Below are 11,743 nucleotides of genomic sequence, written 5' to 3'. Positions count from 1 at the left end.
GATCCAACCTCTGACCCTACTCAGATCAACCCCTAAATCCCCCTCAGATCAACACTCAAATCCTCCTCAGATCCAACCTCCAACCTTCCTTAGGTGCCAGCTCTCTGGATAGGCCTGTCACTTTGTTCTGTGTTTGTGCAGTGCCAGGCACACTACAACTGCAATATGGATTATAAACCACACCCAAGGAGTTTTATGGACAGTCCTTCCATACTGGGGTTTGACTCTGGTTTTATCATTAGCCCAGACCACTGGCTCAGGTAGGGGTGGGGGTTTCCAAATGGGATCTGAATGCCCATCTCCTATTAACTTCCCAGAAGAGCTGTCTCTTTCTAGTCTCTGGTCTCAATGAGAATTAGACGTGGAAAATTCTCAGTGACAGCCAAGCAGCCACATCCATGCTCAGGTTTGAGGAACACGGCCTGCTGTTCAGAAGCACCAAACAACCAGAACTTCTGCTGACCCAACAGGAATCTATGAAGCCTAGCAGCTCTGGAAAATGATGTTTAAGAAGATTTTTCACTAGGCTTCCTTGAGGATTTGAATCCAGGAGTCCCAATATACCAGTGAACCCACAAGAACTGAAACTTTAGGAAATGGTTCTCAGCCCTGAATTTTTGGTCCCAGTCTCCCTAGTTCCAGTTCTTGGCCTCACCTCCATTTCCAGTAGCCAAACGGTGCCATTGCTTGAATAAAGTCATTATTCATTACAGACCCCCTTGAAGACCTATTCAGAAATCAACCCTACTGGTGCTTGATCTGCAAGGAGGCCTTGTCTCTTTGGGCTCTGCCACGGTGGTTGTAACTCAGAGCCCCCTGAGATGTGGCCATGAGGGTTTTGGGTGAACACACCCTGAACTCTCCCACCCTCCTCCCCAGTGGTCAACGAGTTACATCAGTGTTGCCAATTTAATAGTTTTACAATCCCCACCCTGTACATTTGAACACCCAGTTGTATTTCAGTCCCTGGGGAAAACACTGCTTTGGGCTGAATCCTGATTCTAAGAGGTGAAAACTCAATGCACAGAGTTTGCCTAAAGTTTGTGGACAGGAGACTATGGTTAATTGCTGCTAGTAGGTGTCATTCAGCCATGCCTAGAGCACAGTAGGTACTTAACAACTCAGGTGTGGCGCTTCACAGCCAGCTGACAGTCCTTTGGTATGTCTACACTAATCCCCAGGGCCGCCCCGGGCGGGGAGCAAGTGGGGCAATTTGTCCCAGGCTCCGAGCCCTGCAGGGGCCCCCATGAGAGTTTTTCGGGGCCCCTGGAGTGGAGTCCTTCTGTTCTTTCGCTCCGCCCCAGGCCCCCCGCCACCGAAGACCCCATGCTTCCTGAATCCTCTGGGTGGCCCTGCTAATCCCAGGCGCTGATTCAGGTTTGAGTCACGCTGCCCCTTTCCATCCACACACAAATCAGCTGCAAAGCTAAAAGATTTTCTGTACTGGACTTGTCTAACTGTTTCTTTGCTATCCCGATCGCAGGACCGATTCGCGTTCCACGTGGATGGAGTACAGTATTGCTTTACCCGCATAGCCCAGAGGTTTCACAGTTCCCCCACGTTAGCCCACCAGGCCATGACTAGCACCCTAGATACCTTGACCCTCTCTGATGGGCTATCTAACCCCGGAGGGAAAATGGTTACACCACAGACAACTCAAACGAGCAGGGTCTGTCGCAGAGGGAGCACTGTGCTAATTTGTTTCGAAGCTTCTATCTTTCAGCCTCCGAACCAGAACTTCAGGAGAACTGGTACCAGCTGAAGAGTTATAAAAATACCATGCTTATAACGTCGTGACAAAGTCTGTGTTCTGTGTTGCATGTTCTATGTTGTCTCATGTTCTGTGTTCTGTGTTTCATGTTTTATGTTTGTCTTGTAGACCCCGCCCTCTCCTTACCCCTCCGTCTCCTGCCAAATTGTCAGTCACATACCTATCCCCATGGTGGTCACCTCCGTCCAAAAGCCTGGGATAACTACTCCCTTTACCAATTTTTTACCTTCCCACCAAATGTTGTGATTTTCATCTAAATGTTGTACATGAGAAGGACTGTTTGATGCTCATTGTTACATCCTCCGGTCAATATTTGGATATGTATTTCTGTTACTGCGGACATGCTACGTGTAATGAGAATCCGGAATTGTTCCAGCAGTTGAAGCACTGGAATGGATGAGTGGAAGCCCGCCGTCCCCCTTTGGATGGTCACCACAATTTGAGGTGACCAAGGGGCAGGAAATGTTATGTAAAGCCTCCACTCAAATGCGATTGTAAGATCTGTAACTTGTATCGAGTTCTGCAACCTTTCTGCAGACTTTGTAAATTCAGTGATTGTTAGCATAGCCTTTAAAGTTTTGTAACCTTTGCAAGCTCTGTAACCTTTTCAAGTTACCACTTGTATGAACTTCCAAGCTTTGTAATATCCCATCCCTCAGAGAGAGTGTGAACGAAGGACTGTGAACAAGGGCGTGTGGGGGGGACTAGGCGGAGAGGAACTGCAAGGAGAGAGGAGCGAGGAGCCAGGTGTGTCTGATACAATCTGCCCTGAGAAGGCAGTCATGAAGTGCTGTAAAGTAAAGAAGAACCTGGTATGCATGAAAGGAACTGGTCTGGGAATGCTTCTCGGTGATGGACACAGAAAGGAAACTCAGTGTACATGACAGGAGCCGCCCAGTTCCAAAATAAGAGGAAGAAGGCATGTACACAAGCCCCTGCTTCTTCACCCTCTCAGCAGCCTGGATTCGTGACCGCAGACAGACACCCCAGATCTACCAAGCTTCTGCTTCTCGGCCTCCATGCTGTCTCCAGTAACTCTCCACCTGTGTAAGTGTGTGCTTGCATGAGGGTATGCATGCAGTGAACGCATGTGCGTGTATGAATAAGCCCCATCTCTTTTCTATCTGACCCAACAGCGGCACTGTAATAAAACTAATACAGTGTGACCCTGGGTTGTTTTTTGGGGAATTCAGGTAACATTTAACAACTCAGGTGTGGAGCTTCACAGCCAGCTGACAGTCCTTTGGCAGGTCTACACTAATCCCAGGCACTGATTCAAGTTTGAGTCATGCTGCCCCCTTTCTGTCCACACACAAATAAGTTGGCATGACCAGGCGATGACTTTCAGCTTTCACAGACGAAAAACAATGCTCCTTAGCCAAGAGCAAGCCTGGGCGTTCCCCTCTCAGGACGACAGCTGAGCTTCACTGCTGGCAGGGTAGGGAAGATGAAGCGAGACGAGCTGGGCCAGGGGACAAGAGGCAAGGCCTGAACTGATCGTGTGTTTTGTCAAAGCCGCTTTTTAAAAAACCCAAAAAGGGGACAAGTGGGCAGCATACTTCACCCTGCTCATTGTTGTGTCCCCGAATTAGTCAAACTGATTTTGGTCTATTCATTTCTAGTTCCACATCTTCTGTGTTCCACCACGCATGATTTCAGCAATCCTCAAATTATATCCGTGGGGCCTTTTTGCTTGGATGAATCCAGCTTCTTCGTGTGGGTCTCTTGCACTTGTTACAGCATTCAGCATTGTTAACGCCTTGGCCTGTTTTTCATGGTGGTTGTAATGTCTCACGCACTTTCCCAGACTCTTTACATTTGAACTCTCAACAGGGGTACACTTTGTATGCCCTGTGATCACAACAGAGGTCAAAGAGACATGACTGTGGAGTGATGCATCAGGGACTGTGTAGATTTACAGGGGTAGTCAATTATGTTTTGTCAAGGTCCAGCTTGCTTGGTCAAGGTCTAGTCAAGGTCCAGACTCCAGAGAAAATAATAAAACAATAACAATAATAATAATAAATACATAAAAAGATTTTGGGGTCTGTTCAAAAGCATCTGGCAGGCTGGATCTGGCCTGTGACATGCCTGTTGAGTACCCCTAGCGTAGGTGGCTTAGCCAGCTGGCTTGTTGGCCTGGGGAATGATGCCACCTTTGGGTGTTAAGAGAGTCAGGGTCCCAATCCTGGCTCAGGCCTGTTCTGCAAGGAGGCTACGTTTGGGAAGAGGAGCAGACCCGCTTGGGCCACCACAGTCGTTAAGGCGGGATAAAGAGCCCTGGAAAGGCTGAGGGTAGGTTAGAAAGTTCTGCTTTAATTGGTGATGAGACTGAGTGCCTAACGCTCTACAGTTGGCTTGAAAACAACTGTCTAAATCAGTCACCCCTTCTCTTTACACCAAAGTGTCTGAAACCCCTGGCACAGGAGGCAATTGGCAGAAGTGGGATTTGAACCCACACTTCTAAAGGCACAGCCAGCTGGACCCTCCCACCCCCAGCTCTGGGCCAGTCCTGCCCCCGGCTGTGTCCCTAGCTCCCAGCCCAACACTTGGCCCCGTCCCCAGCATCAGCCCAGCTCCACTCCTGCCGCCACCCCCAGCCTTGGCCCCTGGCTGCAGCCCTACTTCCCGCCCCAGAATCACTCCTAGCTGAGGCCCCAGCCTCGGTCCCCTTACCACTGCCCCCGCCCCCTGAGCCATCGCAGAGTGGGAGCTGCAGACAAAGATACGACGGGCACAACCCCCAAAAGTTTGGGGCCCGCTGTTCTAGCACATCCTCTCTCATTTGTCTCCTTTCACATCCCAGCCTTTTCCACTTCCCTTCATACACATCTCTCCCATCCTGTGCCTTGTCTCGGAGCCCTTTCTGCTGGTAGTTACAGATTATTCCTGCATGAAAAATAACACTATTAAGTCTTTAATAAAAAGCCTGCACTAGCCCGAGGGAGGTGGGCTGGGGCTCTCCCGTCTCCTGAGTCTCTGAGAAACAAATCTGAGCACAGAGCACTGGCAGGATGACGGAAAGGATAAGAAGCAAAGAACTGGATTAGACAGACTAAAAATTAACTAAAGGAGTGATAGGATCTGCTGATTACACAGAAGTAACCATCCTAACATCAAGTATTGAGTCCAGCCCAGTATCAAAGGCGAATGTACAATAAAACGATTAACTATGTCTAAAGAAACAGGAATACAAAGTCACTCTAAGGCCACAGGTGGCTCAACACCAGGACAGTGTTGCTCAATTTGCCATTTATGAAACAAAATCCCTTGGAAGAACGATTGAAAAGAAGCCAGCCCTGGACGGAGGCAGGGAAACTCTCCACAGCCTTAGTACAGTGCAGACGCCATCCTGATGGAGCCAAGCCAGATGCTGTGGGTAACTAGAGATGGGACAGAGCCATTTGACACATTGAGGCTGAGCTATCAGCCTGAGCAACATCCTCTGGCAGGGAGTTCCGTGGGCTGATGGCAACCCCATGAGAGGCGGAGCCTACAGGGCGGAGGAAGCTATAAAAGAGCCAAAGATGCCAGAGTGACACAACTCTGCTCAGAGACAACACAATGCCTGCTGTCAGGGGCTAGTGGCCTGAGACTCACGGTGAGTGTGAGAGGTGTGGGGTCCACTCCCAGATGAGCCCAGCAGTGCTAGTTTTGCAAATTGCCTTTAGGCAGTAGCTAGATCTGGAACAAGGTGCAAACAGGATGGGTGAGCACAATTGTGAAGGTGGGATAAAGAGATCTAGAGAGAGCCCAGCTCCTCTGGGCCTGGCAGTTCAGAGACCCAGTATCCCTGGGCCTGGCAGTTCAGAGCCCCAGCACCTCTGGGCCTGGCACATCAGTTATAAAAGGAAAAAAAAATGGTTTGAGCTCCTGCACTTCTTTCATTACAAATTAAGCACTGGTGAAATCCCTCCCAAGAAGGGTACGTGGCAGCACACAACCAGCTGTAGAAGTGAACTGTTCTCTGGTTGATGGCCCAGCTTCTAGCTCTGTTACGGATTCAAATCCTGCCTGGCTTAGATTTGACATGCTGGTTTGATGTCCCCTTGTTCTTGTGTTAAAAATGGAAGGTCTCAATCAATCTCCTGTCTTTCATGTCACATCCCCTTTCAATTGTCTTGCTTTACAGTCCTAGCTTTTTTTTATCCTATCCCTACAGACATCTCAGCAGCACTGTTGCCTTCTCTCTGAGCCCTCTCTGGCAGTAGGTAGAGACTATTCGTTACTGACAAATAACACTGTCAGCTTTTTAATGAGAATCAGGCACTAACTAGAGGTTGCATTATCAGGGCTTTCCTGTCTCTGGGAACCAAACCTGAACCCAGGCGATTGGGTGGATCAAGGTATTTGCAGGCTAAATAGTTCACTGTTATTCTCAGCAGAAGACAGCCTGCCTAAACAGGTCTGCCGGCCTTCTCTTCTGACGCTAACACAGAGTCTTTGCCAACAATTACGACTTACCACTCAGTGCTTCCCAGGCAAGCCTATTCCATCCCCGAGGTAAAAGCAGTCCAGAGAAAATATATCAGAAACAACAGAAGACCCAAGACATGTGCTAATAACCTCACGGACGTCACCCCAGATGTCTCCAACTTTTCCTCTAGTGACTCCTTCAAACGCCCCAAAGGGGTCTCTTTTGTGCTGACAAGTTCAGAGCAGCCTCAGCGCAGAAGTAGCCCACTCATGAAAAGTCTAGTTAGTCCTTTGTACAGTTCAGGAATCTTCGATCTGGAGTTTCCAGGAGCAGGTCGCTGGTAGACAATGGGTCTCTCTCTCCAGGGCATAGCTTCAAAAGGCTGCAGAGAATGTGCATTTCCTTCTCGCAGGTGCTTTTTTTGGAAATCCACTTTGCACTCATTGTCCTCTGAAGCCCTTTCAAGTTCCTACTGCAATCCACAGATTGCACTAGTCAGTTGCCAGGAGGAGTTACATGCAATTCCACCAGCAGACATGCACAATTTCATTTGCAATACTCTGGACCCCGAAGGGATTAAACTAAATTCAGTAATTGTCTTAGTCCTGTAGGGTTTGGCTAGCATATTAAGAACATAAGAATGGCCATATTGGGTCAGACCAAAGGTCCATCCAGCCCAGTATCCTGTCTGCTGACAGTGGTCAACGCCAGGTGCCCCAGAGAGAGTGAACCTAACAGGTAATAATCAAGTGATCTCTCTCCTGCCATCCATCTCCACCCTCTGACAAACAGAGGTTAGGGACACCATTCCTTACCCATCCTGGCTAATAGCCATTAATGGACTTAACCTCCATGAATGTATCTAGTTTTCCTTTAAACCTTGTTCTAGTCCTGGTCTTCACAACCTCCTCAGGCAAGGAGTTCCAAAGGTTGACTATGTGCTGTGAGAAGAAGAACTTCCTTTTATTTGTTTTAAACCTGTTGCCCATTAATTTCCTTTGGTTGCCCCTAGTTCTTATATTATGGGAACAAGTATATAACTTTTTCTTATTCACTTTCTCCACACCACTCATGATTTTATAGACCTCTATCATATCCCCCCTTAGTCTCCTCTTTAACAAGCTGAAAAGTTCTAGTGTCTTTAATCTCTCCTCATATGGGACCCGTTCCAAACCCCAATCATTTTAGTTGCCCTTCTCTGAACCTTTTCTAATGCCAATATATCTTTTTTGAGATGAAGAGACCACATCTGTATGCAGTATTCAAGATGTGGGCATACCATGGATTTATATAAGGGCAATAAGATATTCTACGTCTTATTCTCTATCCCTTTTTTAATGATTCCTAACATCCTGTTTGCTTTTCTGACCGCCACTAAACACTGCATGGACGTCTTTAGAGAACTATCCATGATGACTCCAAGATCTCTTTCTTGATTAGTTGTAGCTAAATTAGCCCCCATCATATTGTATGTATAGTTGGAGTTATTTTTTCCAATGTGCACAACTTTACATTTATCCACATTAAATTTCATTTGCCATTTTGTTGCCCAATCACTTAGTTTTGTGAGATCTTTTTGAAGTTCTTCACAGTCTGCTTTGGTCTTAACAATCTTGAGCAGTTTAGTATCATCTGCAAACTTTGCCACCTCACTGTTACAAAACCTTTCATTTATCACAGGCTGGTTCTGTTCCCAGAGATTCCAGTCCCCGCACTGGGGGATTCCAACCAACCAAAGGAATTTAGCTTTGAAATAAATCAAAATTCTTGATTGGAATTATAATGGAAGAAAATGAAAATGAAGGAAAGAAAATATGATAATGTAAACTATAGAGAGGAAAGGGATGGATTGCAACCTGTAATACAAGATAATTAACAGAGTGATACGATCTGTTGATTACACAAAAGTAACCGTCTGAACACTGAATATCAATTCTAGCCCAGTAACAAAGGTTAATGTTAATAAAATTATTACCTAGGGCTAAAGAAACAAATCATACAGCCAGTGTAAGGCAGGAGGTCGCCCTGCTGACAGGAGGATATAGTTCAATTAGCCACTTGTGAAATAATCTTGCTTTGAAGAATGACTGGAAAGAAGCCAGCCCTGGACGGAGGCAGGGAAACCTTCCACTGCCTGAGTACAGCTCAAGCCCCATCCTGACAGAGCTAAGCAGGACCCTGTGGGTAACTAGAGACAGGAATACGCCCTTTGGCAGCCTGGGGCTGAGGTGTCAACCTGAGTAACAGCTAGTGGCTGAGAGTTCCGTGGGCTGATGCCAACAGCAGAGACACCCAGGAGAGGTGGAGCCTGCAGGGCGGATGCAGCTATTAAAGGTGCCTGAGGGCAAAGTGAGCCATCCTGGCTTAGAGAAGGTGCAGGGGCGTTGGTACGTGGCTTGTTGGTCTAGCGATATGAGTCTTGCTTTTGGCAGAAGAAGTCCTGGGTTCAGACCCTGGATGAACCCAGTTGTTGGGGTTTTACAAATGACTTGTAGAAAGTAACCAGAGGGAGGGAGAGAGAGACAGTGGGTGGGCACAGTTCAGAAGATGGAGGAAAGAGAATGATGGAGGCCCAGAACTGAGGCCTGCTGGAGTGGCTATGGATGGGTTAGAAAGCTCTATTGTGCTGGTGACTATATGGGGTGCCTAACTCCCTTAGGCTCTTTTGAAAACAGGTGTGAATGTTCTTCTTTCCAGCTGTTTTGTAAAGTTAATTTGCAAAGTCAAAATCTCTGGGCTTGTCCAGGATTTGAATGCAGGACCCCAGCACCCAACATGAGAATCATACTCCTAGACCAACTAGCCAGATAGGGAAAGAATGAATAGGGGCTTCTCTGAGCTCCCACTCTACTCAGGCATCTTTGCCTCTTTAATAACTGCCTCTGCCCTGCAGGCTCTGCCTCTCATGGGCATCTCTGGCATTAGCATCAGTCCATGGAACTCCCTGACCCAGGATGTTACTGAGTCTGTCAAAAGGCCCCTTCTCATCTCTAGGACCCACATCTGTCTGCTTGGCTTTTTCAGGGTGGTGCATCATCTGTGGAGGGTTTCCATACTTCCATCCAGGGGTTGCTTCTTGCTAGTCTCTCTGCAGGGTGAGGTTGTTCCATAAATGGCAAATTGAACAATATTTGCCTGTCATGGGGGCAACCTGCGGACTTACCCTGGCTCCGTTTGAACCTTTACACATAATTAACCATTTTATCATCCATTAACCTTTGATACTGGGCTGGAATTGAGATGCCTACAGTTGCTTTTGTGTAATCAACAGATCGTATCACTCCTTTAGTTACCTTAATTTATACCACGGAGTCACCATCTTCCTTCTTTGTAGTTCATATCATCGTGTTTGTTTTCATTCAGTTTCAGTTTCTTCCCGTAGCATTTGAATTAAACAGTTTTCATCTATTTCAAAGGTAAGTTCCTTTGTTTGGAGGATCCTGGTGCAGGGACTGGCTCCTCCGGGGGGAGAATGAACCAGGCACAGAAATTAACCGCTAGCCCCAGCTCCAGCCTTTGTGCTTGTTTGTCGGCTGAGCCACGAGTCAATGATTCCATCAGCCAGACTGGGGTTTCTCCCCAGTTGGTGATTTGGAAAAATTGGGCTTGGTTTTGATTTGCCGTGTTCATTGTGAATGTTAAAATTCCCAGGGACTCACCAGTTTAAAGGACCCCTTTTGCCCCTGGAGGCAGGGAAGGGGAATACGAACCCACGGCCTGTGACAGCTCTAACAACATCCAGCCATGTGCTGGACCAAGCTAATGGAATTGTGACAACCATCATTGACCCCAGTTATATCCTTTGGGGGCCGCTGTATGAACAATGGAATAGGGTGCGTGTGATTGTACGTGGGCGTGGCTACCCTGAAAACACAACAGTGTCACAGCTGCGCAACCGCAGCGCTGCAGTGTAGACACACCGACAGGGCCATTGCAAGGAAGTGTCGCGCCCTAGGCGAAACTTCCACCCTGCACCGCCTCCCCAGCTAACCCCCCCCCCGCCACGGCAGCTAACTCAGCCACCCACCCGGGGAGCCCCCCCACCATGAGAGCTAACCCCTCTCCTCCCCCTCCCCCCAGCAGCTAACCCTGCCTGGGGACACTAGCCCCCTTCTCCCGCCCCCCGCAGCTAACCCTGCCTGGGGAGACTTCCCCGCTCCCACCCACCCCCCGCAGCTAACCCTGCCTGGGTAGCCTGCCCCAGCTCACCTCGGCTCCGCCTCCTCCACTGAGCACACCGGTGCTGCTCTAATTCTCCTCCCCGCCCAGGATTGCGGTGCTGATTGGAGGAGACTTAGAGCTTGGCTGTGTGCTCAGCGGAGGTGAGCTGGGGTGGGGAGCTGTTCCCCTGTGCGCCCCCACCCCCGTTATTATGAGCAGCCCTCCCCGCACGCCTCCCCACCCACCTCACCTCCACCTCCTCGCCTGAGGGGACTTTTAGGCACCCTCAACCACTAGGCGCCCTAGGCGGCCGCCTACTTTGCCTAAATGGTTGCACCAGCCCTGCGCACCTATGTTACCCAGAGTGGTTCTCCCAGCAGCGTGATTAACCATCTCCCCAAGAAGCGGCTGCTAGGTTGAGGTGCATCTACACTGCAGTGCTGCAGCTGCACAGCTGTGATGAGCCAACACTGTCTCCACAGGCACATGGGTCGGCTTAACCAGGCTACTCAGAGGTGTGGATCTTTCACACCCCTGTGCGATGTAGATAAACAATTTTCTGGTGCCGTCCAGGCCTCTGCAGGGAGAGCACCTGACGTGGGTCTGCTCAGGCAGACTATGTGTGCTGAGGATAACGCAGTGAAGGCAGGGAACTGCTGGATCTGGAGATCCCCAGGGCCCCTCAGAGCCTTAGGGGGATTTCACAGACTAGTGTGTACAGAGGACGGATTTCAACATTCAGAGTCATTTTCAAAGGAGCCTATGAGAGTTAGGCACCCAATATAGTCATAAACACAGCAGGGCTTTCTAACCCACCCCCAGGCTGCCCAGCACCACTCAGTTACAGGCCCCACTCCAGCTCATTAGCCCACCTACCCCTGGCTGCCCCTCACCCCAGCTCTATCTGCTTTCCGAAGGTCATTTGCAAAAGGACAAACCCTGGGCTCATCCAGGATTTGAACCCGGGACCTCTCGCACCCAAAGCGAGAATCATACCCCTAGACCAACGAGCCAGATAAAAAAGTTTGTTGTGGTTTCCTCTCTGAGCTGAGATGTGTAACTCTGCCCTCCAGCATCTCTGCTTCTTCAATAGCTGCCTCCCTTTGCCCAGCAGGCTCCACCCCTCATGGGAGTCTCCAGGGTTAGCATTAGCCCACACAACTCCCAGCCACTGGATGTTACTCAGGCTGACACCTCAGCCTCAGGCCATCAAAAGGCTTGTTCTTGTCTCTAGTTACCCACAGGGTTCTGCTCGGGATGGTGCGCCGGCTGTGGTGGGTTTCCCTGCCTCCATCCAGGGCTGGCTTCTTGCCGATCATTCTTCCAAGCGAGATTGTTCCATAAATGCTGAATTACACCATGTTCCCCTGTCACTGGGGTGACCTGCAGACTCC

At 49.1% G+C, this 11,743-nt stretch overlaps 1 non-coding gene across 1 annotated transcript; it reads right to left on the bottom strand.

Annotated features, from left to right (window-relative positions):
* Window positions 1-11,290: 11,290 nt before the first annotated feature.
* On the bottom strand, window positions 11,291-11,362 carry TRNAP-UGG (transfer RNA proline (anticodon UGG)). Its single transcript has one exon. It is a non-coding gene; the product is annotated as a tRNA-Pro (tRNA).
* Window positions 11,363-11,743: the final 381 nt, after the last annotated feature.

The sequence above is a fragment of the Gopherus flavomarginatus genome, chromosome 11, assembly GCF_025201925.1.
Source record: "Gopherus flavomarginatus isolate rGopFla2 chromosome 11, rGopFla2.mat.asm, whole genome shotgun sequence".
In the NCBI taxonomy this organism is placed as follows: Eukaryota; Metazoa; Chordata; order Testudines; family Testudinidae; genus Gopherus; species Gopherus flavomarginatus.
The sequence above is the reverse complement of the archived record's forward strand: the minus strand, read 5'-3'. Positions and strand labels throughout refer to the sequence as shown.